This window comes from Nannospalax galili, unplaced genomic scaffold (genome assembly GCF_000622305.1).
Source record: "Nannospalax galili isolate Female #2095 unplaced genomic scaffold, S.galili_v1.0 scaffold167, whole genome shotgun sequence".
Lineage (NCBI taxonomy): Eukaryota > Metazoa > Chordata > Mammalia > Rodentia > Spalacidae > Nannospalax > Nannospalax galili.
In genome coordinates, this window is record NW_008358534.1 from 1,424,044 (window position 1) to 1,430,786 (window position 6,743).

The window sequence follows — 6,743 nt, forward strand, 5'->3', positions numbered from 1 at the left end:
CATCTACCCCCAAATATTTTATATAGTGACATAAACTACTTTCTGATATCTTTCTCAATAGCTTTTAGTTCCTAGTTTATGATCTTTGAAATTTATTTATTTTTCTTAATTTATTTATTTATTTTATTTTGTTTGCCTCTGTGTGTTTAACTGTGTTTGTGTGTGTGTGTGTGTGTGTGTGTGTGTGTGTGTTTGTATGTGTGTGTCCACAGGAATGCCACAGTGCACATGTGGATTCTAGAGGAGAATGTATGATAGTCAGTTCTCACTTTCCCCTATGTTGACTCGTGAGATTGAACTCAGATCACGAGGCTTGGTAGCAAGTGCCTTTACCTACTGAGCCATCTTGTTGGCTCCTGATATATTATTTATTAAGAATTCAATTACTGTGGCTAGAGAGATGTCTCAGCAGTTAAGAACACTGGCTGTTTTTGCAGAAGTTTGAATCCCAAAACCAAGATGGCTGCTAACTACCATCCATAATTCCAGTTCCAGGGGATCCAGTGCCCTCTTCTGTCCTCCGTGGGCACAGCACAACACACACAAACTTACACATGCAGGCATAGATCTTAGAGAAAACCCTATCTCCTTCATATCTCAAGACAAATGAAACTTCTTACTATATGCTAAATATTTATCCTTATATTTACAGACAAGAATACAATACAGCACTCATCAAAGAAGCTCCATTTTTTTTAACAGATGGAGGCTACTACAGAATTGCACATCTGGTCAGACATAGAGAACATACATCTGAGAGATGCCTAGTACTAGGTGACACATCTACGGTTGAACGTCTTCAACTAAGGTTCATAGAACATAGTGGAATAAGGGGTAGAGAGAAAGCTAGTGCATCCCTCAAATCTCACCAGTAAAGCTTTCTTATACAACAGAACACAATACACGGGGGAGGGATACAACTGGCCAAGGTTTAAAGAATAAGAGACTGTAGAGTGGCTATGACTCCTATATGAAATCTCATCCACCCATGGCTGAGGGACCATTGCGGAAGAGGGAGCAGGAAGATTGTAAGAGCCAGGGCTAGTTCATGAACACAGGGAAGCAGAGACTTCCAAGGCACTGGAAGCTTGCACATGTGAACATGTGGTAATGGTGGCATCCAGCACAGGACCCATGCCAACTGAATTAAACAAGGGCCCAAAGGGGAGGAGAGAACTAGGTAGGGGGCCGGCACTTGATTGAGAAATATTGAGACTAATTGTGGCTGGGTGAGGGAGAATATGACTTACATATGATCACTAGATGGGCAGACTAGACTCCAGTGGACACAATTACACTGAAGGACATTTGGGTACAAATGCCTGAATGGATAGGACTTAACATGTGTGATGGAATACATGAGGTTTGGTTCAGTGATGGGGGAGGCATGGATAGGGGAGGGGATCTAAATTTGATTAAGAACTGTTGTATGAAATTACAAAAGCTCAACTAAAAATGTAAAAAAAATAAATTTTAAAAATTAAAAATTTAATTACTAATTTCTTGGAGGAAGGAAATGTGATTGGTCAGCAGTATTAATACTTAAAATTATCAACACTGTACTAAAAAGACAGTTCTCTCAAGTTTATTATATGTCTTTCCTAAAAGTCAATCTATGGTGTCAGCCAGAGCACCCACCAACAGATTAATAATAAAAATATGACATATATACACAATGGATTATTATGCATTCATAAAACCATGAAATCATTCATTTATTGCAAATTACAAGGAATTAGAAATTATTACATAATGTGAAATAAGCTAGACACTCAGTAGTGGAAACTATAATGCCAGTGGCATAGAATAATAGAGTCAAATAATGTAGATGCAGAAATGAAGGAGACAGAGAATTCAAACAAAGAGCACAAAACCATGCTACTAGAATTGTAGTCTTGTATTCAATATAGGGTTACACTATTGGTTTGAGTGATCTAAGACTTATTTTGAAAAAACTAGAAGAATATGAATTTTCCAACGACATAGGAAATGTAAATATTTGGTGAAATAAAAGCACTTATTATCTTGGTTCCATTGTTATGTAATTGTATATGGTTACTGATTTACTATACTCTACCCAATGTGCTTAAACAAATATTATGTGCCAATATAATTTAAAAAGTAGCCTATGAAACTCTCAATTTCAGATGCTTGAATATCAAACATATTATTGTAGCCCAAAGCAGTACATTTTACACTTAAGAGTTAATCTATACTTTTATATTCTACCTTAGACCATGTCTGGGTTTAAAAAGAGTAACAGTAACTCACGCTTAGTAGAGCACACTTGCAATCCCATCACTTGGAAAGATGAGTCAGATGACTAGTTTTCAAATAGTTGGTGATACATGGCAAGATCTTGTCTCGAAATGAAAAAGAATAAATGAACAAATGTAAGATTCTGAAAGACAAGGAATGTTTGTCAAACCAGGAGATACATTTTCAGGTGGCAGGAAAAATGTATTGGAGTTTTGTACTCTTAAAATAATTATCACTTATGTACTAGGCTCTAGGTCTTTACAATAAAATTAATTGGATTAGGAACCAGAGGTCTTTGTAAATAAAATTTAATTTACAGGCATATTATAAAATACTAAATGGAAATGAATACGTAACTGGCATCTTAAACTCAAATGCAAAATTCATGAACCATAGTTATGAAAATTTATATGACTGCTGTGTGTTTCTGTTACTCCATCTGTAAACAGAAAATGATTTTTTAAATCACATGTTATTATATATTTCTTAGATTAATTGCTATAACTGGCAAAAAATACTTATATCACTGGTGAGGATATTCTTTAATGTATTAAAAGAATTTTGTATGTGAGTACTGTATTTACATCATTGCCACCCCTCTCTCACACCCATCAAATTCCTTCCATGCCCCCTACTGCCTCCTGAATTTATGACTTCTTCTTTAATTATATATATATATATATATGTATAAACACAAACTCCTGAGCCCATTTAATGCTGCTAGTATGTAGATGTCAATATGAATGAGGCACTTTTCACAAGGCACACCCCAAGATGAAAAGCTACTGGCAACCAATGACTGCTGAAAGGCAGAGAATTGGTTTTCTCAGGAATGATGCACTTGATAGACTATTCAAACTCAAGTGATTAGCCTTAACACATGTACATGTTAGTGTATTATTTGTATTATTGTTAATTATTTTTTATGTGTATAAGTGTTTAACATGTATGATGTAGGTGTACCATCTGTGTGCAAAGCCCATGGAGACCAGAAGACAGTGTGGAATTCCCTGGAACTAGAGGTATGTACGGTTGTTAGCAGCCAGGTGAGTATTGGGTATGGAACCTAGATCGTGTCTAAGAGCAGCCAATCCTCTTTAACTTTTGAACCATACCTCCAACTTTAAGCATAATGCATTCTTAATAATAAATGCTACCTTTAGTTATTGTTATGCCTTTAAAACTGGCATAACAGTTACCCTATTCATGAACTGTACTCAGGATTAATTGACACGATGTTTACACATTTACATTACAATGTTCATTATGCAACTAAGTACATTTAGAGCACAGTGTCTAATATAAAGAGGATGGGAAAATCTCCTCATGAAACTCCTAATGTAATGAAGATTGTCAATCACATACATAACGTAAAACTTTGCAGAATGTGACAATGTGCTAAGACATATAGAAATGAAACAGTTCAACAGATCAAGAAAAGCACGAGCCTTCCTGCTGGAGCCACCATTAGGGGCCTCTTAGATATATATTAACAGTCACTGCTAGAAAGGGATCTGGAATCTGTACCTCAAACAGGAAGGTCTGGGTTATTCCTGATGATCATATAATGTGAGAAAGTACAAGGGCAGTTAAGGCATACTGAATATGAAACCATCTTATAAACTACAGCATTCATAGTGGCATTTTAAATCTCTACATTCTTGGATCTCACAGGGAAAGATTCACATTTCTAAGACAAATAGGAAGCCAGAGCATTGCACACTGATTTTGTGATAGAGTTTAGACCTGTGGTTGATGAAACATGTTCAAAGAATAACAATATGTTGTCAACTCAGAGATAACCCACTTTGCTTTGTTAACTGGGCCAGTTCCCACAGTAGCGAGCTAGGGGAAAATCTGCTGAACTGCATGTTACCCATCGCCCACTCAGGCACAATAAAAGCTGGGCATCCATTTTCAGAATTCCTAGCTACACTGCATCTCACATTAGACATGAGAGAAAACTGCAGCTACTGTATTTCTTGGCAAGCTGCTTGGATAAAAATAGAGATCTGCTGACTAAGTATTTGCTATATCTGCAGACATTTCCCAGCTGGGGAATTAGACTTTTTCATCTAATTTCTTCCCTTTTGAATATTTACTTAAATTAGCTCCTCAACCTTATCTCTTCTATAAAAGATTTCTTTTTGAATTTTGTATTTTTAAAATAAATCCTCATTTATATCTTTAAAATTCTACATTTATTCCAACTGTTTTTAAGTGATAGTTTTAAAACATTTTTATTTATCATTTTTATTTTATGTGTATGAGTGTATTTTCTTCATGTATGTGAGTGTATCTGTTTCATGCAATGTATGTGGAGAACAGAAGAGGGCATCAAATTCCCCTGGAACTGGACTTACTGATGGTTGCTAGTCACCATGTGGGTACTAGGAATCCAACCTGGTTCCTCTACAAGAACAGCCAGTGTTCTTACCACTAAGCTATCTCTCCAGTCCTTAACTGGTAGTCTTAAAATATTTGGTTTCTGCTTTGATATTTAAAATGGAGTTCACGTACTAGTGTTAGAATTTCATATCAAGTCAATTTTATTGAAAAAAGAGAATTTGATCCCAGAACATTATTACTTAATAAATATATTCTGTAAGTACTGATGAGTTAAAAAAAGAAACTAGACAGATTTGAGAACAAGTGTATTTAATCCATTGTATAAGTTTTTGTAAGCACATTCTCAACTTAAGCTCTATCCAGGTATGCTATATAGTGATTTCTTTGTTCTTGAAATAAGTCAACTTATTTTGGTAATGTTATTACCCTTATGTTAGTGCTAAAGAAGTTAAGGCAATGTGGGACTACATATTTTTCAAAGGTCACATAGCTAGTTATTTTCTGTGACGATTAGCACAATGGAAATCCAGCTCCTAAAACTGTCCTCTTAAACACACTAAACTACATTTTTCTGTAATGGCGGCTTTAAAAACTGATAAATTTTCACATGTGAGAAAATAAACATCCAAATGGGACCATGATCTCAGGGTTTACCTTTCTTTTAACTCCTGTCCTAATTCATGACGAAAAGAAAACAACTGACATTATTTGCTGAGTGTTAATAACATGGCCCAAAGGAGAAATATAAAATGGTCTTACTTCCACGTGACACCACCATGCACTCATTCTAGGTTAAAAATCATCCAGTAAATGACAATATTACTGCTAAGGCATGAGATTCTTGTACACATTTAATAACAGAACAAACGGACTTTCTTGTCTTATAGAAAAGAATCCAATCACCATAGGCACATTAAAAAGAATTATAATACCGTTGGTGATGACATTCCACTTTTTGCACCTGTTAGACTGCTGATGCAGGTGATGTGAATAGGAGCCTGAGCCAAAAAAAAAAAAAAAAAAAAAGAAATAAAACAAAAAGAAAAGATTTGTAATGCATGGTTCTCATGGATCCTTCCACTTTAAATGTAGTTACAAAAAGATGAATCAAAAATATAAAATGCCAATCCAAACATTGCTTCATTTACCTAAGTATGTTTACTTGGATGAAGTATGTTTAAGTTTCTTCTTAGAATGAAGAGTGGGCATATCAAGCTTATAAAATAATAAATGTACTTCATTTTATTAATCAGTGAGCGTTGTTATGAGTAGAGCTTACAAAGGCAGGGACAATGTGGTACTCCAGACCACAAACTCCATAGCTCAGTATCCTAAGTTCATATCCAGTAGTACCTGAGAATTACAGGGCAATTTGTTCAACATTCTCTGTCCGAAATGCATTGTATGTAAAATAAGCTGATAATGGCATACAGTTCCTTCTCCTAAGGGTATACTGTGACATAAATAGTATGCTTAGTACATGTTTTCTATCCCCTTAAGTAAGTGTGAGTTCATGAGACCATTTAACATGCCAGACATGGTACTAAGTACTGAGACATTAAAAATGGAATAAAATTTCTCTTCTTTAGAAATGTAGAATCCTTGAGAGTGGTGATCAAATACAGTGGAGGAAGAAAAAATAGTTATAGTTTTAAGGAGATCTTCTCAAATTTTCCTGTTTTGCAAAGTCAATAATGGGATACGAAAAGGTGGCCTGAATGTAGACTTTGCAGCTAAGTTTGACTAAAGCTTCCTTTTTCTGTACTACAGAGAAGTATAGCTATGTGCATTCAAGAAATCCAAAAGGAAAAACAATTTAGAAAGAGAGGATGGACTTTTTGTAAAAATCTCATATTCTTAGTAATCTCTGCAAAAGGAATGCAAAGGGTTAGACTTCCCATAAGTTAAGTCAATCTGCACACTTAAAACAATTCTCTCTCTCTTTCTCTATCTATCTATCTATCTATCTATCTATCTATCTTTCTATCTATCTAATCTATCTATCCATCTTTGTGTGTGTTTGCATGACTTATTTTGAATAAGTAATGAAAACAGCCGAAAGCTACCTCCAAGATACATTGCTCTGGGACAGAGACAGCATATGTATATAAATAAAGTAAAAGACAAAGCTGGAG

General features: G+C 35.1%; 1 non-coding gene across 1 annotated transcript; it reads left to right on the plus strand.

Annotated features, from left to right (window-relative positions):
* The first annotated feature begins 5,541 nt into the window (after positions 1-5,541).
* Positions 5,542-5,612, plus strand: LOC115068219. The gene has a single exon (XR_003847591.1). It is a non-coding gene; the product is annotated as a small nucleolar RNA SNORD104 (small nucleolar RNA).
* The last annotated feature ends 1,131 nt before the right edge of the window (positions 5,613-6,743 follow it).